The sequence below is a fragment of the Podarcis bocagei genome, assembly GCF_964188305.1.
Source record: "Podarcis bocagei genome assembly, chromosome: 4".
Classification (NCBI taxonomy): Eukaryota; Metazoa; Chordata; class Lepidosauria; order Squamata; family Lacertidae; genus Podarcis; species Podarcis bocagei.
Window position 1 is genome coordinate 18,371,386 of NC_138128.1, and position 24,566 is coordinate 18,395,951.

Here is a 24,566-nt window from a genome sequence, read left to right on the forward strand (position 1 = left end):
AAGCCACTTGGCCTCCAGGAAGTGTAGGTTAGATTGCTACCTGTGTGACTTCTGGTCTTGGGAATTTCAGAAATCTCAGCTAGAAGTTTGATCATTCTCTGTTTCATTGCGTTGTGTTATAGTGACATAAGATTGCAGCGCTGAGAATTTTTACTGCATTTGGTCCTTTTCTTTTTTTCATTATACTTTTTAGGCATAATGCTTCATGAAATAGGACCCATTTAATTAACATTTTGACTCAAGAGTTTCTTTTCTCTCTTGTATATTTCTCATACTTTATGGCCAGGCAACGTTCCTCCAACAGCAACAACAAATTGTGTGAAACACGGAAATACAATTCTATTATGTGGTGTTGAAACAGATAATTAATATGAATAAAATATGATTTTATGCAATTATATTTTTATGGCTATTGTAATTGGTTTTCTTGGCGAAAACATTATAAGAGATGGTTCAGGGTAGAATTTGCCTTGGCATCAGAGAAAAGAAAAGTGTATATCCATCTGCCTCTTTTTCATCTGTTCTTCCCATTTGACCGGAAGGGAGAGGAGAGAAAATCAGTTTGGTTGACATTTTACGACAAACCTACCTAATTTGCAGTTCCTGAAATAACACCAACGTGCAGTTAATCCTTTGAACTGAAATACAGCCACTTCTTTGAAATTCTCCTTTCTCCAAATAATGTGTACAAAAATGCATTATATGTGTGTTAGGAGAAATGTGCCCATTGTCTCAGAGAGAGGGCAACTGATCAAATGGCAAAGCCATAGCTTCTTGCTCATAGTTCTTAGAGGCACAAAGTTGTGTTCTCCTGCTCCAGAGGGTGGGATCTGAACCAATGGATTCAAGTTACAGGAAAGGAGATTCTGATGAAACATCAAGAAGAATCTTCTGATGGTAAGAGCTGTTCAGCAGTGGAATGGACTTCCTCGCAAGATGGTCGACTCTCCATCACCTTTAAAGGAAAGGTTGGAGGACCATCTGTCAGTGGGAGTTGGTCACACAATAAATAAGGGTCCTCTTAGCAATTTACATAAGAATTAAAAGCAACATGCAATAAAACATTATTAAAACATTACTTAAAACACAGAAAAGCAGCGACTCCAGTTCCCTGCATTAAGACTGGTGTAAGCAACATACCAACATTTTAAACCCAGGACAAATAATCTGTTCCAAGGGCAAAAGAAAGGCTTCTCCGTGTCTCTCTAATCTTAAAGTAAATGGGTAACGAAGTGATTCTGTTTCATCTGCATGCATTTTGTTTTAAATATTCTGTGAATGATCAATTCTAATATGTGAAAATAATAACAACCATTATTTTGTTAATAATTATATGGAGAATTTGGAGAATCAGAAATCTATTTTATTTAAAGGCACCTAAGGATCTTAATGTAGGTGCCATGCTACTCTCCCTGGGGGGGGGGTATTCCACTAAAAGTCCTCACTTTAGTAAACCACCCATCTCACTTCCGTAGGCAGCGGAAACTTGGAGAAGGGCCTCTGATGATCTTGAGGTCTGGGCAAATCTAAATGGAAGCAGACAGTCCTTCGGGCAACCAGTCTCCAAGCCATTTGTTCTGACATCAAAGGGAAAGTCTAATGATGAAAGAGCCAAATATTCTCTAATTGTAATATTTTCTTTGAAAGTAGCATATTTGATGCTGGGAGAAAGAAACAAAAAACATACCCAACTCATGACCAAATAGTAAAATTCAACACCCCCCTACCCTTTGCTATTCAAGTTGCTTCAGTCTCCATGGTGCTTCACTGTGCCGTTTGTTTGTTTGTTTGTTTGTTTGTTTGTTTGTTTGTTTGTTTGTTTGTTTGTTATTCTGCTGCGTTGCCTGCAGCATCCTTGGTCTCATTTGCCCTCACTTCAACTTTATCTATGGTCATAGAACCATAGATTTGGAAGGGACCACAAGGGTCATCTAGCCCAACCCCCTGCAATGCAGGAATCTAATGACCTATGAGAGAATCAGTGAGCAGATAGATCAGTCCATGAAATTTAAGAAATCCAAGCATCCACTAAGAACATTTCTTACCTGTACCTGAACAAATGAATGTAATTCTATTTGGTAGGTCCTTTTAAAATTGTCTTTGTCACTTACCTGTGTTGTTCATGAAGGAAAGCTATAATTACAGACACAATACATCATTTCCGTAGCAACAATGCACAGCTTCGGCATAAAAAGCCATGATACTATGTCAGTTTTTAAACATGCAGTTTACTGTGTTTGCATAGAAAATAATTCAACGCGAGTTGATCATAAACAGTGTTTTGGATTTGTTAATTTCTTCATCCTGCCTCTGTAATTGGAGGTGGTGCCTCAGTTTAAAAAACAAAAACAAAAATAGCAGCATTCCATTTATTTTGGATGATTGTGTCTTGCCTGGAAATCATCCTCGGGGATGATCACATCCACTGGGATCAGCAGCGTAGGATGCAGTGGTTCTCTGGTTCAACTGGCTGATTCCTGGCTCAGCTGGGATTAAGTCCCCAACCCTGGTTTAGCTGAATATATGCTGGCATAGTTTATTAAGTACCCAATGCCTCAAGGACCACCTCTCTCCATAGGAACCAACCCAGACTCTGAGTTCGTTCTCTGAGGCCCTTCTTCATGTGCCTCCTCCACGAGAGGTCTGGTGGGTGGCAACATGAGAACAGACCTATCCCGTGGTGGCTCCCTGTTTGTGAAATGCTCTCCCCAGGGAGGCTCACCTGCTGCCTTCATTGCATATCTTTAGGCGCCAGACAAAAATGTTTCTCTTAAGCAGGCCTTTTGGCTGATAATTATATGGCTTTTTAAATGTGGTTGTGGAAGAGGGGGTGATTGCTTTGTTTTTGTTCATGTTTTTATTATGGATTTTGTGTTTTCGGTTTGTATTTTTATGTTGTGATGGCACTGTGGTCTAAACCACTGAGCCTCTTGGGCTTGCTGATCAGAAGGTCTGCGGTTCGAATCCCTGCGACGGGGTGAGCTCCCGTTGCTCGGCCCCTCTCCTGCCAACCTAGCAGTTAGAAAGCATGCCAGTGCAAGTAGATAAATAGGTACTGCTGCAGCGGGAAGGTAAACGGTGTTTCCGTGCGCTCTGGCTTCCGTCACGGTGTTCCGTTGTGTCAGAAGCGGTTTAGTCATGCTGGCCACATGACCCAGAAAGCTGTCTGTGGACAAATGCCAGCTCCCGCAGCCTGAAAGCAAGATGAGCGCCACAACCCCATAGTCGCCTTTGGCTGGACTTAACCGTCCAGGGGTCCTTTACCTTTACCTTACCTTAATCATAATAATATCTAGAACAATGTGGACTAAATCCTTGTGTAATCAATAAGGATCTCAGATTCAGGATCGCCATGCAAAACCATACTTTGCTTATCCATTATGCTGTTTGATTCAACAAAAGCATGTGATGTTCAGGCTGTCTGTCAGCAAAATGCTCCAAGCGAACTCAAGATGCATGGTATTCTTTGGTGCTGCAAAAGAACAGACCGGTTTTCTTTTCCTGGGCGAAGTCGAGCACTACAGATTTATGGGCTTCTTCACTCACTGCACTACCTGACAGTTCCAGAACAGATGTACAGCCTCCAGGCTTTCTTATATTGCCAGAAACTGGTATCCAGCTGGGAACTGTGGAAGGATTTGCAGAAGGGAGCAGGTTACCCGATAACAGCACGAGGGAGGGAAACGAGAGAGAGCATACAATGGAACCTAAAAAAGACTGACCTATCACTTCATCATTCTCTTTCAAAGATGCTGAAGGTACATCACCAAGGTTACACGGAACAATTTGTGCCTTACAAACCCTATTGTGGTTCCCTGTGGAATTGAAGTGCTATGTCTTCATGCCCAGAGAGTGAATGATAAAGGCGCATGACACAAAGCCTGCTTCCACTTTCCTGAGAAATGGTAAGAGAAGGAACATGATCAAGTGGTGTCTCCCCCTCTTGTGCTTCCAGATTTCATGTGATGGGGGAGAGATGTGCTTATCTTCATGCAGGGCGAAGTGCCTGGAGTTAGTATTGTAGGGTTAATGGCAAGGATTATGTCCCACTCCTGTCCCCACCCCCTGGATCAGCTGCTGGTAGGGGTGAATGAACTACTGGCGGAGGAAGAGGAGTTTGGGGGGAGCGCACCACCCCCCCCGGCAGCGCAATGCCGGTGGGGTGCCATTGTGGCTGCCCTCGCACCTGTGCTGGGTGCCACGCCCCCACAGGCGGTGTGCAACGCCCCCAGGACACATTCCAGCCCCGCCGCCTGCTCTCCACCCCGCCCCCCCCCAGTGCTGCAGCATGAAGCTCCACCACTGGAACGAGCCAGTCCATTTTGCTTCCTCTGAATCTCTCGTATCTCCAAACTTCAGTTCACCACATTTCTGTAACAGTTTGTGATTTTTTGTTTTGTTCAAAAGTGGTTATGAAAATGGGTCAGAATTTCCGTGCACCTCTGTCTTAACATACACATTTTTGTATGGATTTTGCCTAGTATACACAATTCACACGCGATTTCCCCCTGATTAGCCTGGAGATCTTCTGGATTTTGAACTTGTTGCTACAGGTTGCACAATAGAGATATAATTAGCTCTTTTGCTGACAACAAAAGAAAGCTGAAATCAGAACAAGCTGCCTGCTAAACAATGGAAAGTAATTACCTAATAATTTGTGAGTGGCTTTGAGATGATGGAGAGCCTTGAGCGGTGAAGGGATCCTAATCAGTAGCAGCAGCTCATCGTTCTGCATCTTGCTCACCTTTTCCTTGCCCAAACCAGAGAAAACTCGGTACGTCTCCTTTTGCTTATAATCAGACTGCTATTGTGCTCACAAGCCGAATGTAAGAAAAACAGATTTACAAAATGTTATCGATCTCCAAGTGCTCTTTGGTTGATTAAGGCTGAAATCTTACACACACTTACCTGAGAGTGAATCCCATGGGGCTCACATTTGAACAGACGTGCTAGATTGCACTGTAGGAACAAGCATCATTCCAGTTCTGAAGAAAAGACTGAGAGTGGGTGGAGCTGGCCTTTCCTTTTTGATGGAGCTATTGTTTAAAATATCAAAAGGTTATCTCACGTCGCACAATGTGCAGAACAAACACCGACAGAAAGGGGTGAGTGGAAGAAGATGCCTCCTCCTTCAGCAGACTTGGTTGGCTGTGTTGTGAGAGATTGAGGAAGAAGGGTGAGCGACTACCTGAAATCGGGCTGAAACACTTTCTGTGTACAGGAATCCCCCCACCTGATTGTCTCTGCATGACAGGCCACCCCATTCAGAAGGGTCCCTGACTTTTGTGAGAGGCTTTTCTTGGTGTCTTATGGGGCTGCTTGCGGGAGATGGGGCGGGGCAGTCACATGTCACCCATCCCCTTCTGCTGGCATTTTTCTACCTCCATCTCTATGAAATCTGAGAGACATTGGATGAGAAACTGTTGGAGAAGGTGTTGTAGATTAGTGCTAGAATTCCTGCTCCGTGATTGCAGTCATGGGATTGCTGTCTTTCACATGACGGCGTATGTTTTGACTCCACAGAGTGGGAAGTGACAGAGACAGGATGTTTGTGTTACTGTGTTCCGTGAAGTGGGACTATTGTCCTTTGTTCTTTCTTTTTGCTGTTTGGTTCTAGAGAGAGAGGGAGCCATGTTGCAGTGCTCCGTGTGTGTTTATATGTATGATTGATTAGCCAAAATGCTGAGTTGCTGAGGTCTGTCACGCGAACTGAGCAGTCTCTGTGGATCCCTAAATGTGCCGATGTCTGTTGGCATTAGTTGCTGTGATGTTTGGGCAGAAGAAAGCTTTTGAAGCTCCTGAATGAAAGACCAGGAGGGAGAGAACATGCCAGTTGGGCATGTGTCTCTACCAGGGTCCTACTCAAGTGCAGGATGAGCTCATGACACCTTTGCATACACAGAAGACCCTATCCCAGGGATGGCTCAAAATACTTCCTGCCTGAAACCTTGGAGAGTCACTGCCAGTCAGGGTAGACAACACTGAGCTATATGGACCCATGATCTGACTCGGTATAAGACAGTCTCCTATGTGAACTTAATATGGGGGTATTAATCTGCTCACTGAATGTGTGACAAAGAGAGTGAGAAGTCGTCCAGCAGCTCCATGATGAAACCCATCAAATTCCCTCTTAGGGGCCACACATTCACAGTTAGCATGAAGGGGGCCTGCACACTGATTGATACATGTCCATAGGAGGTCCTCCATGCAAGCAGAAACTCTGATGCATGATGCATGCTGCATGCGCACACATCTGGCACTGACACTGAATTCATGTGGCCATGATATGTGTCAGCATGGATGGGGCATGGCTACTTGACACAGTCCTGCTACTTCCATCATGTGAATGTTTCCTGCTTGGCAGGGGGTTGGACTCGATGGCCCTTGTGGTCTCTTCCAATTCTATGATTCTATGAATGTGTTTCTCTGTGCAAGCAGTATCTCCAAAATCCTTCCAGAAGTTTAAACAATAGTTCATAGTATAACACGAGTTCCACCTGTTCTCTCAGTGGCTCCCTAGTGTATAATGGAAAACACAACTGCGCTGCCCTTTATACCTTACAAACATACAATTTGTCCAGCTCAAAGATTAATGCAAGCACTGACCTGAAGTTTTTGTCTGTTGGGATATGCAAAGCAAGCATCTCCAACGGCATTCGAAACATAGATAGAAGCGAAGAAAGGTTAAGCACAGGCTTTTCATTAGCTTTCAAGCTCAATTACAGATTCAGTTGATGCGCTTTTTATATTTGGCAACACTGGAAACCTTTTCTCTGGGTGAACTGCTTGATTGGTTAGTTTGGCAAGCAACAGCGCTAATAACATTGTCTTCAAAAAAGAAGAAGAAGAAGAAGAGAAGAGTTTTGGATTTGATATCCCGCCTTTCACTCCCATTCAGGAGTCTCAAAGCGGCTAACATTCTCCTTTCCCTTCCTCCCCCACAACAAACACTCTGTGAGGTGAGTGGGGCTGAGAGACTTCAGAGAAGTGTGACTGGCCCAAGGTCACCCAGCAGCTGCATGTGGAGGAGCGGAGACGCGAACCCGGTTCCCCAGATTACGTGACTACTGCTCTTAACAGTAAAAGAAAGAAATGGGAGGGGGGGGGGAACCAAAAACACCAGTGGCTCATAATGTATCTTGATACCTGCAAGCTCCTTTTCCATACCTATTCTTTGTGTGTGGCTCTTTGTGGGTATTATGCCTGAAGCCATTAACACACTTAATCCAGACTGAGGTTCCACAATGGCTTTCTCTGCATGGATGGAAGGATTTTAAAGCCTGAGAGTCACTTTCCTTGATGGCAATGGCGGGTGGGGACAGGGTAGAAAGTGGATGTGGTCAGAAGCACAAGTGTGTGTGTGTGTGTGTGTGTGTGTGTGTGTGTGACACAACATAATGCTAAAGGGCATTACTTCAGCTGCCTCTTCATTCTCCATCTAGGCATCTGCTTGTGGGATGGCAACCTTGTCATATTATTGGAAAAGAGCTTATAGTGGGGTTGGACAGCTGAAAAAACACCACCACATCTGGCAACCAATGTGCCCCTTTGGTTTCAGATAGTACATGGGGTAGACAGGTCTAAAAAGCCTGGGACACCACTTTTCATGGCCCTCAAGCATCTATGGTGGCTCATTTACCAGAAGGAATGTATTTAGTTTTAACTCTAGAAGTGTATGCTCGATTCTGACCAAACTAAGCCTCCTGATGTATATTGTGCTTGTTCCCTCTTCCATGAGACAACCCTTTAGATATCTGAAGGTAGCTATCATTTTTCCTCTCAGTCTCCTCTTTACCAGGCTAAACATACCCAAGTCCCTCAGCTGTTCCTCCTAAGCCTTGGTTTTCAGACCCTTGATCATCTTACAGTACTCCAGGACACTGACCAAGGCAGATTAGAGTGGGACTATTATTTCCCTTGCTTGGGACACCATATATCTGGTGATGCAGCCTAGACTATTTTACCAAGATTGCAAATCACTGCCAGGTCTTCCAGACCTCAATTCAACTTTAAAAATGCTTAGCGTGAAAGCCCTGGACCTATCTGTCTGTGGTTTTCTAGGTTTCTTACCCAGGAACACCTATCTCACATCTGAAAAGCCAATTGCTCACAAATGCTAGGTCAGTATGATTTCTGTTTTACCTATCCCAAAACTATATCAGCAAGCCTTGCAGGTAAACCATTCCTCCCTATGATTTGGCAGGATTCATGCTTAAAAAATTAATCAAATGCCACCCTACTCCAAAGCTATAGGCATTTCTTTCTTTTTCTTTTAAAAACAAACTTTAAAGGTACCTGGAACAAAAGCGCCTGGACCTAGCTGTCTGTAGTTTGGCAGACTTTATCAACTTGGGAGAGGTTAGTTTGCCTACAAATTTCATCCACTTCTGTCAAAGGCAAAAAAAAAATCAGCTACAGCTGTTTTTAATCTCACCATAGTGAACTGGGGGTGGGAGTGGTTATGGAGCAGATACAGTTTGACCCTGCATAAAATTGGGCAGCAGTATGCTTTCCAAAGTACTGAATCAGGATCCAAATGAAATCTTATGGTAGTTGCACACCCCTTCGTATATAGCATATATATGTGCACAAAAAATATTATTAAATATTCAGATGAATTACACCAGATATGAACAGTGGTGTCCCCTGCAGTGATCTAAAAAAGCCCATTCAGAATGAAAACAAGCGGCAGATTTTATTTTATGGGGACTGTTAAAACTGAGCTCCGTTTGCCAAGTTTTCCCAGTGCCCTTTTAACTCTTCGTAGAGATTATGTCTTATGTGTTTATGGTCTCTGGAAAATGATAGACGGTACAGCAGTGGATAATAATTTGGCTTTCAATGATGCTCCGCAATAGTACTAGGCGATCAGCTTCTCGGGGATGTGATTAGGTTAAATGTAAAAAATGCATAGAAATGACTTGGAGATGAGAATCGAGCAGCATGAACTCACTTCCTTATTAATAGGCTGAGATGACAGTGAGACAATTTCATAGAATTTTCACTCTTAGCAGAATACAGATCTACCTCCTGGGATGGCTTCTCCTGCCATAGCCTTAACCTAGACTTCTAAACAAGTCCACAGAAGGGCTGCAGCAATTTCTTACTGGCTGACTTGCCCACCTGCAGCTAAGCTCCTTTCATGAGTTGCCTGGCCTGATGCTGGGAACACAGTGCTATATGCACTGTAAAAGCATGCTGTGTGGAAAGCCACCAGAGCCACAGATTGGAACAGATGTTTAGCCTGTGCACATCATTGTACTACAACTCCCATCATTCCCTATGGTTGGTAATGTTGGCTCAGGCTCTTGGAAGTTGGAGTCCATCAACATCTGGAGGACCACTAGCCCTAGAACAAAGCAAAAGCTGGTTTTGATCAGGTCCTAAATGGGTCAGAGACCATTTCCTTTATAGTCCAGCACACCTTCTGTCATTTAACCACTCACATAGGTGCAACCAATACCTGTGGTTTTCTACTTACAATGCACAAAACAAAACAAAACAAAACAACTCTACTGGGGATAAATGTTAAAAAGAAAGGAAGTTTGGAAGTTGAAGGCTATTAGGGTTAGGGCAGGAGTGCCAACCTGAATAAATCATTGGTGGGGCAAGTAAGTCCCACCCTGTATAATCGACCACATGAGGCGCATCATTTGAATGACAATGCCCATCAACTTTGGAGGGCCAGGCCCCCTCAAATATTTTATTGGGGGGACTAAAGTCCTTATGGCCCCTAGATGTTGGCTCCTATGGGTTAGGTTAGGGCTAGGTTAGGGTGGGGGAAAAAACCCAGTTGTCACTTCAAACTGATGGCAGTCTTTCTCCTAAATAGCTAGCAGTGGAAATCTTCCACTATACCTGAGGGCTACTTATGGGGTCCAGAGCAGGCTTGCATGTATAACTCTAAAACTTCACCACCATTTCCCACACATCTGCTACTGAGGTGGCTGCCTCACTCTGATCAGTGATAGGGCTTGCCCTGAACGACCAAATAAATGTATACACTATGTATTTCAGTTTGTGATTCACTCTCTCACACTGATATCTGATCATGAGTGGCTGGGAAAACCCAGCCAGATGGGCGAGGTATAAATAATAAATGATGATGATGATGATGATGATGATGACCTGGGACCCAGGTAATTTGAAATTGTTCATCTTTTAGGCCTTCTTTGATTGGTGGAATAATGTGTACTTTCCCTAACTGCATTTGCAGTTGGAAAATAACTGTCAAAGATTTAAAAAATTACAGTAAATAAATAGAAAAGGCACTCTCCGATAGAGATGGTAAAATTGCAGCAAACCATAAGTTAAAGGCCATGCCAAATATATCTGTTACTTCCCATTGCAACATCTTGTGTTTACATTATTGTCTTTATGATGTTATAATTAAGGATTCATTGCCGCTTCCATTGTAAACCTTCTTGGGCACGAGTTCATAACTCAGACCTCTTAATCTACATCATGTTGAAACTTGGCATACAAACTGTCACTTGGAATGCAAATTAATGTAAAAGAAAGGCTTTGATGGTTTATGCCTCATTTTTGCAGACAATACACAGTGGTAAATAGGCACAAAATCTTTGGAACTAATTCAGTTCCTAAGGCATCAATGGACCACAGATGACTACCTGTGCCTGCTACTTTTTCTTTGTGATGGGGGGGGGGGGAATGCGCCTATTATCTATCAGTGCTTGAATTCAAGGTCACCCGAGTCATCTTCAGGCATTCTGGACTTGTATTGGTTGAAGGGTGTAGGGTTCTCAATCACAAGGAGGACAATGTGCATTAAACTGAATGTACTTAAGCCTGTGTGAATTTGTCAATTTTGGTAGATTTCAGTTTCTCGTTTTTCCAACTTTATACTCATTTCTTCATTTCCCTACACCAGTTGGTCTTTCTGAAAATTGTAATTTGTTTTAATGTGAATCTCTCTTAATATACTCATTTAGGTAACTTTCCCTAATACATGAACTTTTTAGTAAGCAATTTCCCCTAATACAATGCATCTTCTGATATTATTTTCACCAACGTGCATTGTTATGCACAGTTTTCCCCAAAGAGCGAACCTATGCACAAGAAGCTGGTGCAGGATGGCTTCCTTGAGAGAAGGGAGAGCTTGGGTAACCACAATATTGGATTTGCTCTTTTATATATACGTTTGGTAAGCATTTTATGTTGTTATTCTTATATTTTAAATTTGCTTTTAATGTTTGCTTTTGTGAGTTGCTACGAGTTCACCTTTGTAGGAAAAAAGCTGCAATCAATCAATCAATCAATCAATCAATCAATCAGTCAGTCAATCAATCAATCAATCAATAGGCTTAGCTATCAAGGCCAGCAAAATATTTGGAGACTTCTGTAAAACACCTATGTAATACACAATAGGCTTAACAGATCAAGTGCCACAAAAACTTAGCTGATATGGAACCATCACTTTTGTTGGGTAAAGTCGCTAAAGTAACACTGACATATCCTGCATCTCTAACAGTCAATTGTTACCGCTAATACCTTGTTCTTTTTGGGAGCAGGGATGCGGGTGGTGCTGTGGTCTAAACCACTGAGCCTCTTGGGCTTGCTGATCAGAAGGTCGGTGGTTCAAATCCCCATGACGGGGAGAACTCCTGTAGCTCTGTCTCAGCTTCTGTCAACCTAGCAATTCGAAAGCACACCAGTGCATGTAGATAAATAGGTACCGCTGCGGCGGGAAGGTAAATGCCATTTCCGTGCGCTCTGGTTTCCGTCACAGTGCTCTGTTGTGCCAGAAGAGGTTTAGTCATGCTGGCCACATGACCCAGAAAGCTGTCTGTGGAAAAACGCTGGCTCCCTCAGCCTAAAAGCGAGATGAGCGCTACAACCCCATAGTCGCCTTTGACTGGACTTAACCATCTGGGGGTCCTTTACCTTTACATCTTATTGGGGTTGTAAACTTGTACCACCACTTTTGGAGAGAGAGAGCGCACATGTCAAGAATTTGTATATTGGATTCAACCAGGTGAGCCTTCACTGCAGTCTGAAGAGATGCATCCTTGGATAGCTCAGTTTGCTAGAGTGTGGGGCTGACAATGCCAAGGTTGCAGGTTCAATCCCCATAAAGGACAGCTGATTAGATGATCCTCAAGGTCTCTTCCAACTCTATGATTCTATGAGACATCCCTCCACAGTGATAAGGAGTTCTAGGCCATGCAGACTAACCATCTCATTGGCAACAAACCAAAGGTACCTGTCTGCTATCTAGCATTTGGCCATCATGTGTTAATATGTCCTAAGTTCTGCTCTCCTGTTTTCCCCAGGGCATTTTTTGTGTGCGCAGATTGTCAGTGCGGCATCCACAGTTTCTCTCAGCATGTTGTCACAAATGATAAATGAGTGGAGCCTTCTCTTTGTCCTCCAGATTCTGCATTTCATGTCTTGCTTTGTCCTAGATTTAATTGCCTCCTTTCTTTAGTCAAGTCTGAAGATACCAGTGACAAACTAGCTCCGTGTGTGTGTGTGTGTGTGTGGAGCATGGACTTTTGTTTTGTTTTTGATTCTCATATCAAGCCATTCACCATGAACCACTCATCAAAGGTCTCCATGGGGCTTCCTGTTGCCATGGTTTCTCCACAATTTCTGCAGGAATAAGCTAGGGATGGAATGTCAATGGGGCGTCTCCCATGTGCAGGAGTGCAGATGATGCTTGGATCGGAACTCATTTTAGGTTACTTGGTTTCCAGTCCCTCTCTGATTCAATGTCTTTCAGATGCTGTTGGACTCCAAATCCAATCTGCCCAGGACAGCATGACTGATGGTCAGGGTTGATGAGAGATGGAGTCCAGCAACATTAAGAGGGTCACATGTTGGCCATCCCTTTTCTACCCTCCCCTTTTAAAAAACACACACTTCCCTTGAAGTTATCCAGTCCCTAACAAACAGAGATTTGTGTTGAGAGTGATCTCCTGAGTGACATAGACACTGTTAGGCAGTTGAATGTGCATGCGTACTCAGTCTGTTTTCCTCACTTCCTCCCACCAATATCTGAGTGGCCTCGGGCACAGGCAACCCACGCTATGGCACTGCAACAAAGGACTTTTTCTATGCCATAAATTCCGCTTGAAGAGATCAAGGTACTTGGTTCAGCTGTCCCATTGAGATCTGTGGGATATAAAAATGCTTAGCTTTGAGTGGCACATGGTCAGAGTTTATTCTTACTGCCCACGCACCATAATAATAATAATAAAGAATTAAAATGATAGAATACTGTTTCAAAGAAATCATCAACAAAAAAATCCATGCAGAACGTATCATTACACTGTAGAAAGTAATGTTAATGTATTAAATATTAACTCTGAAATCCTGTACATGTCTGCTTAGAAAAATCATTCCATTGAATCTAATTAGTCTTACTCCCTGGTAAGTGGATATCTCACTACAGCCTAAAAATAACATTTATTAAATTCACGGCATGTAATGCCTTAAAGGAAAACATTATGAAAATGATTTACAGGTGGTACATGACCCCAGTCAAGCTAGCAAAAATTTACCACTTGCCTGATAATAAGTGTTGGAAATGTAAAGAAACTGAAGGTACTTTCTATCACCTTTGGTGGACGTGCCCGAAGATTAAGGCTTTCTGGGAAATGATATATAATGAAATGAAAAAGGTACTTAAATGTACTTTCCCTAAGAAACCAGAGGCCTTTCTCTTGGGCATTGTCGGTCAATTGGTGTCAAAGAAAGATAGAACCTTTTTTATGTATGCTACGACAGCAGCAAGAATACTTATCGCAAAGTATTGGAAGACACAAGATCTACCCACTCTGGAAGAATGGCAGATGAAAGTGATGGACTATATGACACTGGCTGAGATGACTGGCAGAATCCGCGATCAGGGAAAGGAGACGGCGGAAGAAGAATGGAAGAAATTCAAAATCTACCTTAAGGACCATTACAAACTTGATGAATGCTAGAATGTCAAGGTTTTGAGTAAGAAAGGGTTACAGCGATATAAGATTAGATTGAAGGAAAGACTAAAAGGACAGAGACTTGACAGAAATATTTAGAGTTGCTAAAAATTCTTTGGACATTGGGATGCAGAAAAGGAGAGGTATGGGGAAGTCTGAGAAACAAGGTTTATGAAAAAAAAGGTTATGAAACTATACGTGTTTATATGTCTTTTTACATGTTTGTATTGTGTTTAAAAAATTCTGTAAAACTAATAAAAAATTTATAAAAAAAATAAAAATAAAAATAACATTTATTTATTAGTGAAATTGGTATAGTACCTGTCACTCATGGATCTCAGAGTGGTTCACAACATAAAAATACAAGATAAAAAACATAAAATGCATAATAAAAATGAGAACATAAACAACCAATATCCCATCCTCATCTCCTCCCACAATATTTAGGCTGCACTTCTAGACAGACCATACCCTCCAACATTTTTCCAAACGAAAAACATACCCTCCCAACATTTCTCTGAAGAAAATAGGGACGTCCTAAGGAAAAGCGGGACATTCCAGGATCAAATCAGAAACCAGGATGACTTCCGTAAATCCTGGGACACTTGGAGGGTCTATATATACCAGCCTGGGACTATGTACCATTGAACTCAATGGGGCTAATGTCCAAGTAGACATGTACATGACTCCATCTTGGAAAGTGTTGGACTCTCCTTCACTTGATGTTTCTAAACAGAGGTGGGATGGCCATCCACCAGGGAAGGAATCTTTAGCTGTGCTTCCTGCATTGCAGAGTGTTGGGCTAGATGACCCTTGGTATCCCTTCCAACTGTACAAATCTATGAAATAGTTAAACTAATAAATAATCAATTTAGATATTTAGATTCAAAAATGGCGACGAAGGTAGCAGCCTAGTTAACCTCGTCTGCCTTTAGATAAAGTTTTAAGTAGTTTTAAGTAGTTTTTCAAAGTTTTTTCAAAGTAGATAAAGTTTTAAGTAGTTTTTCAAACCCTTTGGGGGTTTATCTTTTAATTCTAATGATTTAGTGGCTGTACTATCTCCTCAGCACTGCCTCCGCTTTTCTTAGCATTAGCGTTTTATTGTTTTATTGTTTTATCACCGGACTCGAGCTTTAGCCTTGCTGCCTTGTCGCACCCCCCGCCGTACTTTGGTGCTGTGGAGCTGAGTAATCTCCTGAAACGAGTGAGAGGGGAAGGAAAAGAGGCCTGGCCAGACTCCCCCGTCGTGAAGGGACCCCCGTTACTGGGAAAGGAAAAACTCAAGGTGGGTGATCGGAAACACCGTAAAATGGGGTTGAAACAAGTCCCCTTCCGAGTCCTGCCGGAATGAGTAAGAGCGTCTTCAGCAAATTAGGCTGATAAGAGGCGCAGCTTGGAAAAACCCCCAGCTTCTATCAGCTTCTATCAGTAAAAGGAAACTGGGAGCCGACGGAAGAACTCTCAAGCTTTCCTCCCTTCCTTCCCTTTCCAGCCCCACCAAAGCTGCCTTAATAACTCACGGATAGTATTCCCTCTTGGGACTGATAGTTTCTCTCCCTCGAAGCTCCGGAGCAGCATGCACAAGTGACCTGCATGAAGGTGGCTGTTAGACCCTGGAACAGATCCTGACACCCAAGCACCTTATTAAAACCTATACCCTACAACAGAAGAGCCATTTCTTTCTCCTCTTTTTCCTCTTTGTTCAGCAAGGCAGTTTTTTAATTCCACTCTTTTACTGCATTAGCGCTTCAACATTTTTATTACTTTTTACCTTTTTACCTCCTGGCACCTTTTTACCTTCTGGTACATATATTTATGCAGAGAAACATATTGAGACTCAGTGCTCGCTGACGAGCTAAGCAGGAGAAAGCTGCAGATACACCACTACTCTACCACTGGCCCTGCAAATTAGGAAGAAACACTTGGGGACAACTGGCTCTCTAATTGGAAGACAACTACCTAACTACCCAACATGGTCCTCACCAGAAAGATATGTAAGGAGTTGGGTATTTTGCCAGAATCGTCACTCAACCCCCCAGGACCTGGAAAGAGACAAAGTAAAATTATAAATTATTTCCCTAAGAGGGAGGAGCGCATGAGTGAACAAACTGAACTAATTATTGATGAAGTCACTCCTCCCCCCCTTACTCATCCTGACTGGTCACACTACTCCAAAGAGTTTCAACAAAACTCTGGAAACACAAGCTTTCCAAGAAGCTTGGCGCTAGAACTAGCCCTAGCGGAGAAACCTGAGGAAAATGTTTCTGTCATCAATAATCAGCGGCCTCCGGCAGAATTAACAACATTCCATCAAGACCAGACGCCCACTTTTAAGTATACTCAAACTGAACTGAGTGATGGCCTCTTTCAGGCCCACCTCCAAGACATAAATACAGACCTTTCCAACATAAAAAATTATTTGACAATAACAAATGGGTTATTGTTGACCCTTGTGGAAAACCTCATCCCTCAACCAAAAGAGACAATAGCAACTGATGCACCCCAAATGCATAAACCAGTAGGACCTGCGAAGATGAGACAAGCAGTAACAACCAAGAAATTACAAAAAAATAGACCAAAAGCCAGGGAAAAGAAAACTAAGAACATTAAAACAACAAGGAAAATAAAGTCAAGTCGACATAAACAATGGCAGAAATTATTCAAACTACTTCCATCGGACCCAAACAAATCTGCTGTACGAGATAAAAAAGAGAAAGGCAAGAAGGGGAAAAAGAAGTCATCGCCACAGCTAATGGCTAAGGAGGTATCTCCGAACCGGAGTTTAGAACTAACTGGGAGGATGGAAGCAACGCCCCAGAGCCCTGATAATAGGTCACTCAGTGAACTTGACATTGGGGGTGAAGCGGTACCTAACAATGAAGGCAGCAAACCACCTAGCAAACTGAGAAATGGGGACAATGCAACGCTCAATCGCGATGACAACACTATACAAGATGAGCAAGCCTTTACTCAGACAAGATGCTGGAAGCTGATCTTAAATCCCCAAAAATTGGTATTTACAAACTTCCCAAAACCAAAGGGCTTTCTTACAGGGAAAGATCGAAGAATGAGCTCCTTGAACATTCTGAATGATATACTGCCAGGCGCAGTAAGGCCAAATGATATTACTTCTGTAGATTATTTGCATCATGATGGCTGTTCTGTGAGAGCAATGATCACATTTAGAGACCTGAACCTGGCCAAGTTTATTTACAGATCAAGATACATATTCTTAAAGGCCCAGATACAAATTCTCAGATTTTTTGAAAATAAGGCACCACTGAATCCCCTTCTGGAAGCTAAGCACGCAAACCTTAGTAAGGAGAAACAACCTCCCAAAACCCAGCCTGGTCCCCAGAAACAAGTGCCTCTAAACCTAAAAAGGAAAGACGTTCACCTGCAAGACCCGCAATCCCAAGCGAACGAAGATGAGGACCCCTTCTCTGTGGAAGAAAATACCTTAATCAGGCAATTTTGCCAATTTCCATCTTCAATACAAACTGAAATATTAGAAAGATTAGACTTGCTAAGAATTAAGCTGGCTGGGAGAGATATAAATAAGGAAATCAATGTGGCCGCCCACAAAAAGGACCAGACTCTCTTTAATTTGAACTCTATACAAGAACAAAACCCGGCGGCCTGTCAGCCACGTTACCTTCAGACAATGGCTGAGATTAATCTACTCCCAATCAAGGAGGCCCAGTACACCGAAGAGTACACTACATCACCTCCAATAGGGAGAACCATCCCCAAGGTGAACTCACCAGGCTCTTGGGACAAACTGAGGTACCTAGATGAGGCAGAGTTAGGCCACAATCAAGTCCCGGAAAAACACCTACAGAAAGAGATAACATACTTCAAAGGCCCGGTGACCACTAATGTCAGTATTCAACACCTACCAGCCGAAGCTATAGAACATTTGGCCAGTTTGCCATGCCCGGAAAGCAATGGGCCGGCTCATAAAAGAGTAATCCCTAAAAGTTCCTTGGGAAATAATTGACAAAGATCAGACCAGAGGCAAACACCAGCCGGCTCCCTATCTCCGCGGAAATTCGACACCATTAGAAACAAACAGGCTCAATCCTTACCTACAAACCAAGCAAAAGCAGTTCTTTCCCTGAAAGGCGCACCCAACCCACCCCAGAGCCTTAAAATTGTCTCCTGGAATGTTAACGGCTGGGCGACAAAGCAAATGGATCCTGAGGCAATAAACTTTATCTCTTCTTTTGACATTGTGTGCCTCCAAGAGACCTGGTCCCAACAAAGTATCACTCTCCCATATTATTGTTCCTTTAGCTCCTGTGCTCGCAAACTAGCTAACAGGGGTCGCCCTCAAGTTGGCCTCGCCTGTCTTATCTCAACCAGCTTATCCCTCACTATCTGCGAGGAACTTAAATCTTCCCCTTACTTTCTCACTATAAAGATCCACCTTCCAAAGACCAAAAGCCCATGGTTGATAACTACAGTATATCTGCCTCCAGCAATTAATGATTCCGACCGTAATGAAAGGTGGTCTGAACTTTCCTTCACTTGATGTTTCTAAACAGAGGTGGGATGGCCATCCACCAGGGAAGGAATCTTTAGCTGTGCTTCCTGCATTGCAGAGTGTTGGGCTAGATGACCCTTGGTATCCCTTCCAACTGTACAAATCTATGAAATAGTTAAACTAATAAATAATCAATTTAGATATGCACATTGTAGGAATCGGGCCTTTAAGTGAGGCCACACCTATCCATTGGAACTCTCTGTCGTTGAACGTCAGATAAGAGCCATCTCAAAGAACTTCTTATCAGCACCTCTCAAAAACCTTCCTTTCTTCAACAAGCCTATTGTACATGTTGTGGCACCCCCCCCAATCTCTGAGAGGTGCTAGATTCCAGGGGTTCCTGGTGTTTAACCAGAGTTCTTCAGGAATGAGGCACAGAGGAGACTCTCATGTCTTTATGATATATGATTTATTTACACATGTATGCAACCTGAGCCAACGATGGAGGGGCTCGCAGAATTAATGCCTCTAGAGGGCCTTATTTCCCTCATAGCTGCAGCCTTGGATTCAAACTCTGTCTTGGGCCCGGTCTTATTCAACATCTTTATCAATGACTTGGATGATGGACTCAAGGGCATCCTGATCAAATTTGCAGATGACACCAAACTGGGAGGGGTGGCTAACACCCCAGAGGACAGGATCACACTTCAAAACGTCCTTGACGGATTAGAGGACTGGGCAAAAACAAACAAGATGAATTTTAACAGGGAGAAATGTAAAGTATTGCACTTGGGCAAAAAAAATGAGAGGCACAAATACAAGATGGGTGACACCTGGCTTGAGAGCAGTACATGTGAAAAGGATCTAGGAGTCTTGGTTGACCACAAACTTGACATGAGCCAACAGTGTGACGCGGCAGCTAAAAAAGCCAATGCAATTCTGGGCTGCATCAATAGGAGTATAGCATCTAGATCAAGGGAAGTAATAGTGCCACTGTATTTTACTCTGGTCAGACCTAACCTGGAGTACTGTGTCCAGTTCTGGGCACCACAGTTCAAGAAGGACACTGACCAACTGGAACGTGTCCAGAGGAGGGCAACCAAAATGGTCAAAGGCCTGGAAACGATGCCTTATGAGGAACGGCTAAGGGAGCTGGGCATGTTTAGCCTGGAGAAGAGGAGGTTAAGGGGTGATATGATAGCCATGTTCAAATATATAAAAGGATGTCACATAGAGGAGGGAGAAAGGTTGTTTTCTGCTGCTCCAGAGAAGCGGACACGGAGCAATGGATCCAAACTACAAGAAAGAAGATTCCACCTAAAGATTAGAAAGAACTTCCTGACAGTAAGAGCTGTTTGACAGTGGAATTTGCTGCCAAGGAGTGTGGTGGAGTCTCCTACTTTGGAGGTCTTTAAGCAGAGGCTTGACAACCATATGTCAGGAGTGCTCTGATGGTGTTTCCTGCTTGGCAGGGGGTTGGACTCGATGGCCCTTGTGGTCTCTTCCAACTCTCTGATTCTATGATTCAAACAGAAATCAACTATTGCTCTGACCCTCTCTGGCTTCTCAGTCTGCAGCTTTTCCTCTAGCTTCTGGCTCTCATTACAGTAATACCTCCGCGAATGTCCGCCTCATCTAGCGTCCATTCTGGCGAACGTCCGCAGCAAACCCGGAAGTACCAGAACGGGTTACTTCCGGGTTTGTCACTCATGCATGCACAGAAGCGCAAACCGTTCCATGTGCATGTGCAGATGTGGCACTTTGCCCTGCGTCCTTTTCAGCCAGTGGTTGGGGCTCTGGAATGGATCCCGGCCACAAAACAAGGTACGGCTGTATTCAACTCCTCTCAATTCTTCATTTGTCTTTCTAACTACCCGCCAGTTGAGGGAGGAAGCCCCACCCATTTGCCGTCTTGCACAGAGCCCTTCCTTTGTTCACCTTAATGGCCTATCACCCAGGCTATCGGCTCACCAGGATACTAGCATACAATTAAAAGCGGCTCCCATACATTCAGTCTACTCCTGAAAAAAAAGTTCATAACTACAGTGGTACCTCGGGTTACATACACTTCAGGTTACACACGCTTCAGGTTACAGACTCCGCTAACCCAGAAATAGTACCTCGGGTTAAGAACTTTGCTTCAGGATAAGAACAGAAATCACGCAGTGGCGGCGCAGCAGCAGCAGGAGGCCCCATTAGCTAAAGTGGTGCTTCAGGTTAAGAACAGTTTCAGGTTAAGAACAGACCTCCGGAACGAATTAAGTATGTAACCTGAGATACCACTGTATTTTTATCCTGGTCTGTACATGTATTAGATCTGAATTTGTTTTTATTTGTGTTTATATTGTTCGTGGTTTTATTGTAAATCATTCCGGGCTGTTCCATGGGAAACGATCCATCAATGAAATAAAAACAAAAGAAAATGATTGGTTAATTCATTACATGCAGATCCACCAGGGTCCAAAATCTTTCGTTGCAACTCTGCAACTTTTTGTGTGTGCAAATCCTCCTTGTAGACTCCCAGGTGATGTGTTTGAAAACCATACTGTGGGAGTTAATGGATATGACCTCCCAGATATGAGAAGCCATGCATCCTGATACACTGTCTGGGTAGATATTGAAGGCTGGAGTATGTTTTATAACACTTTCCCTTCCTGATAAGCGGCAGCAGTTTTCAGCTTATCGGGCAGGAGCAAAGATGGCAGGAAACATAAATGTCATCGTTGTACAACAGGAAACAGGTGACTCCACCAAGCTGATCCACTGCTACTCATATGTTCCAATATAGTGATATGTCCGAGTAGATTAATCTAGCCCAGACTAGGAGAGGGAAAACAGCTGTACCACACAGACTCGGTTGGTTAATGCTAGGCAGACTCGGCCTCTGCAAACAGGCTATTTGTGGAAAGCCAAACTCAATTCTTTATCACAAGCATTGAAATAACATTGCTCAGTGTTTCAGAAATAAGCATGTAGCCTGGTTAGAGGCTCACACAGTATTTGCTTTAGGACTGTATAGGATTCCACCTTTATTACTCCCACTCCCAAGATGTATGCAATTGTTTATTGAATTTATATCCCACCCTTTGTCACCAAGGAGCTCAGAGCAGCAGATGTACAATTTTAAGACAAAAGCAAAGCAAAAACATCCTAAAACTGATTAAAGCATTCTAAATTTTTTTTTATAAATTTGAAACATGCGTTCATTGAATTATCTTGAGGATGCCAGGAAAAAGTATTCTCCAGCCACCAAATGCCTGTGTAAACAGGAAGGTTTTCAAATTCCTCCTGAAATTTAATCATGATGGAGACAGGCACACCTGGGAACCACCACTAAGAAGGCCCTGTGGAGGGTCAGAGCCAACCAGGCAGTAGTATATAGCACTACTAAACCATTGCTGGGAATAGCATTTATACAGCCTAACCTTTCTTCTGTATCTTGGCTGTGAATCCTGGAAGACCTGCTCCCTGCCTTGTAGGTCTTTTTCCACCTGGCGTGGAAGAGCAGGGACCTGACTGACTCCAGCTACATAAGCTGAGGTTGCTGAACAGAGTCTTGGTCTGGGATGTTGTTTGGGATGTTTTGTTGGTATGGGAGGGTTGTTGCTGTTGTCTTTTTGTATCTTTATTTCAGTTCTTGTTGTGATTTATGTGGAAATTGTTCAGTTTTTTGTTTTTTGTTAACATTTTATTTATTGTTTAGGACTGCAGGTGGTCACAGCAGTCACGAAATTAAAAGATGCCTGATTCTAGGGAGAAAAGCAATGACAAACCTAGACAGCATCTTAAAAAGCAGAGACATCACCTTGCCAACAAAGGTCTGTATAGTTAAAGCCATGGTTTTCCCAGTAGTGATGTATGGAAGTGAGAGCTGGACCATTAAGAAGGCTGATCGCTGAAGAATTGATGCTTTTGAATTATGGTGCTGGAGGAGACTCTTGAAAGTCCCATGGACTGCAAGAAGATCAAACCTATGCATTCTTAAGGAAATCAGCCCTGAGTGCTCACTGGAAGGACAGATCGTGAAGCTGAGGCTCCAATACTTTGGCCACCTCATGAGAAGAGAAGACTCCCTGGAAAAGATCCTGATGCTGGGAAATATGGAGGGCACAAGGAGAAGGGGACGACAGAGGATGAGATGGTTGGACAGTGTTCTCGAAGCCACCAGCATGAGTTTGACCAAACTGCGGGAGGCAGTGGAAGACAGGAGTGCCTGGCGTGCTCTGGTCCATGGGGTCACAAAGAGTCGGACACGACTAAACGACTAAAGAACAACAACAGTCATGTATTTTTCATGTTGTAAGCTGCCTTGATGTCAGGGAGCCAGCCAGCAATAAATCACACGGAGTATATGAAGTAAACGCTTTCTTAGAAGAAGCAAGGCCTGCTCACCAGCAGAGCTTTTCTTACGTTTTTAAGCACCCAGTGATTGGTGAACATTTCTCAGCCTATTACAAGGGGGGACATTATAAACTCATAGCAATGATTTCAGAGATGGAGTGGGAGCCTCCATTTCGCCAGGCCTTCTTTTCAAGCCATTTGGGAATAATTCCTGTGTTTTGAATTTGAGGTACCAGGAATCTAGGAAACCAATTTGGCAGAGCTCATCCACCGGGCTGATTATTTGCCAGAGTGTTACATTTCCACAAAATAAGGGTGACAGAGCTTTGTAGCACCGGCGTTGGCAGATGGAAATGAGAGCTGTTGTGAAAATATCTGAAGCAATACTGTTCCTTGGGATTGCATCCGTTGCTCTAGTAAAATAGTCATGTCGCCTGAGCAAACAATATGCAGTACATTGTCGAGAGCGGCAGGACTGTAAGCAAACAAAATGCCATCTTGTGGACAAACTGAGGATTTGAATATAATTTAAAGTGAACTATTATCCTTTACAGGCTGCTGTTTACGGCGGCTCTTGAGTTGATTTCCATCTGCGGGCTCCCCCTCCCCATTGTTCTCTGCTAAAGCAGAAATTATTCTGCATCGGCTATAGTAACAAAGAGGCCTTTGGCACCATAAAGACTAAAACTGCAATCCTAAATCCATTTGCCTGGGAATAAACTTCACTGAATTCAATAACGCTTACACCCAAGTAGGCATAGTTAGGGCAAAAGTATAACAAAATTATTTCAAGTGGGACCTGCTCCAAGAAGGGCGTGGCATGGAGTGCTCCTGTTCACTGTTCCAATTTGCCAGCCAGGCCCTCCTTAATCAAACCATTCCGTTCTCCCTCCCATGTGGTTTTCCAGTCTCCTCTCCTGCTAATGTGGCATCTGAATATAGACTGCATTTTTAATCAAGGCATATATTGGCTTATATCTTGATCAGGTAAATGGGCTTAGACTTTCAAAAGTTTCATGCCAGGCACAAGACCAGCTGCTTAGAGAACCTTGACAGTGTTTATCCTCCTGGACAAGGGGCCCCCCTTTGATTTATAGCAGAAAACAATTCTCAAAGTCGTAAAAAGAAACCGTTAAACTTGAGCCACAGGACAAAAGGCCAAGAGCACGGAGAAGGGGGGGAGGTGTAAACTAAAGAGGCTTCTTTAAAAACTGTTTTTTACTGAGGTCCATCCTTTCCTTTGAGAAAGCTTATTCTTCTTAAAAGGCTACCTATGTTATGTATTAAATATATTTGCTTAAATGTAATTATACAAAGGATCTAGAAAGAAAGAAATGTTAAATTCTTATTTCATAGAGTCATATTGCTGTAGGAGACCAGGGGGGCAGATGAGCCTAGCCCCCCTGCCAGAAATGAGACGCCATCCGAGCTATCCTGATATATTAGTTGTCAGACATTTGTTTAGAAACCTTCAAATGAAGGAGATCTTTCAATGTTGATGTGAAACTCAAGATCCTTGACATATGTTTAAGATAAAATTTAAGATTAACCATTTGTTTTAGAAGGCAATAGGGCAAGGAAGGCAAGAGGTGAGCTGGTAATTAAGATTCCTTGTTGAGACACATGTAAGATATATTACTACTTATTTGTCATTTATAGATGTAACAATATATAGCTCTTTGTGTTCCATATAAGGACAGGAGGATATGAGTGTATCTTAAAATTGGTTATAGCAATCAGCCAATAGGAAATTCAAGCAGGCTGATTGAACAGAGGCAGCCACAGGAGGAGCAAAG

At 43.1% G+C, this 24,566-nt stretch overlaps 1 long non-coding RNA gene across 1 annotated transcript in view; it reads right to left on the minus strand.

Annotated features, from left to right (window-relative positions):
• LOC308585209 overlaps positions 1-24,291 on the minus strand; it is a 493,513-nt gene extending 469,222 nt beyond the window's left edge. Inside the window, exon 1 of the long non-coding RNA XR_014007153.1 lies at positions 24,240-24,291. This is a non-coding gene — a long non-coding RNA (uncharacterized lncRNA). The remainder of the gene's footprint in view (positions 1-24,239) is intronic.
• Between the last annotated feature and the right edge of the window lie 275 nt (positions 24,292-24,566).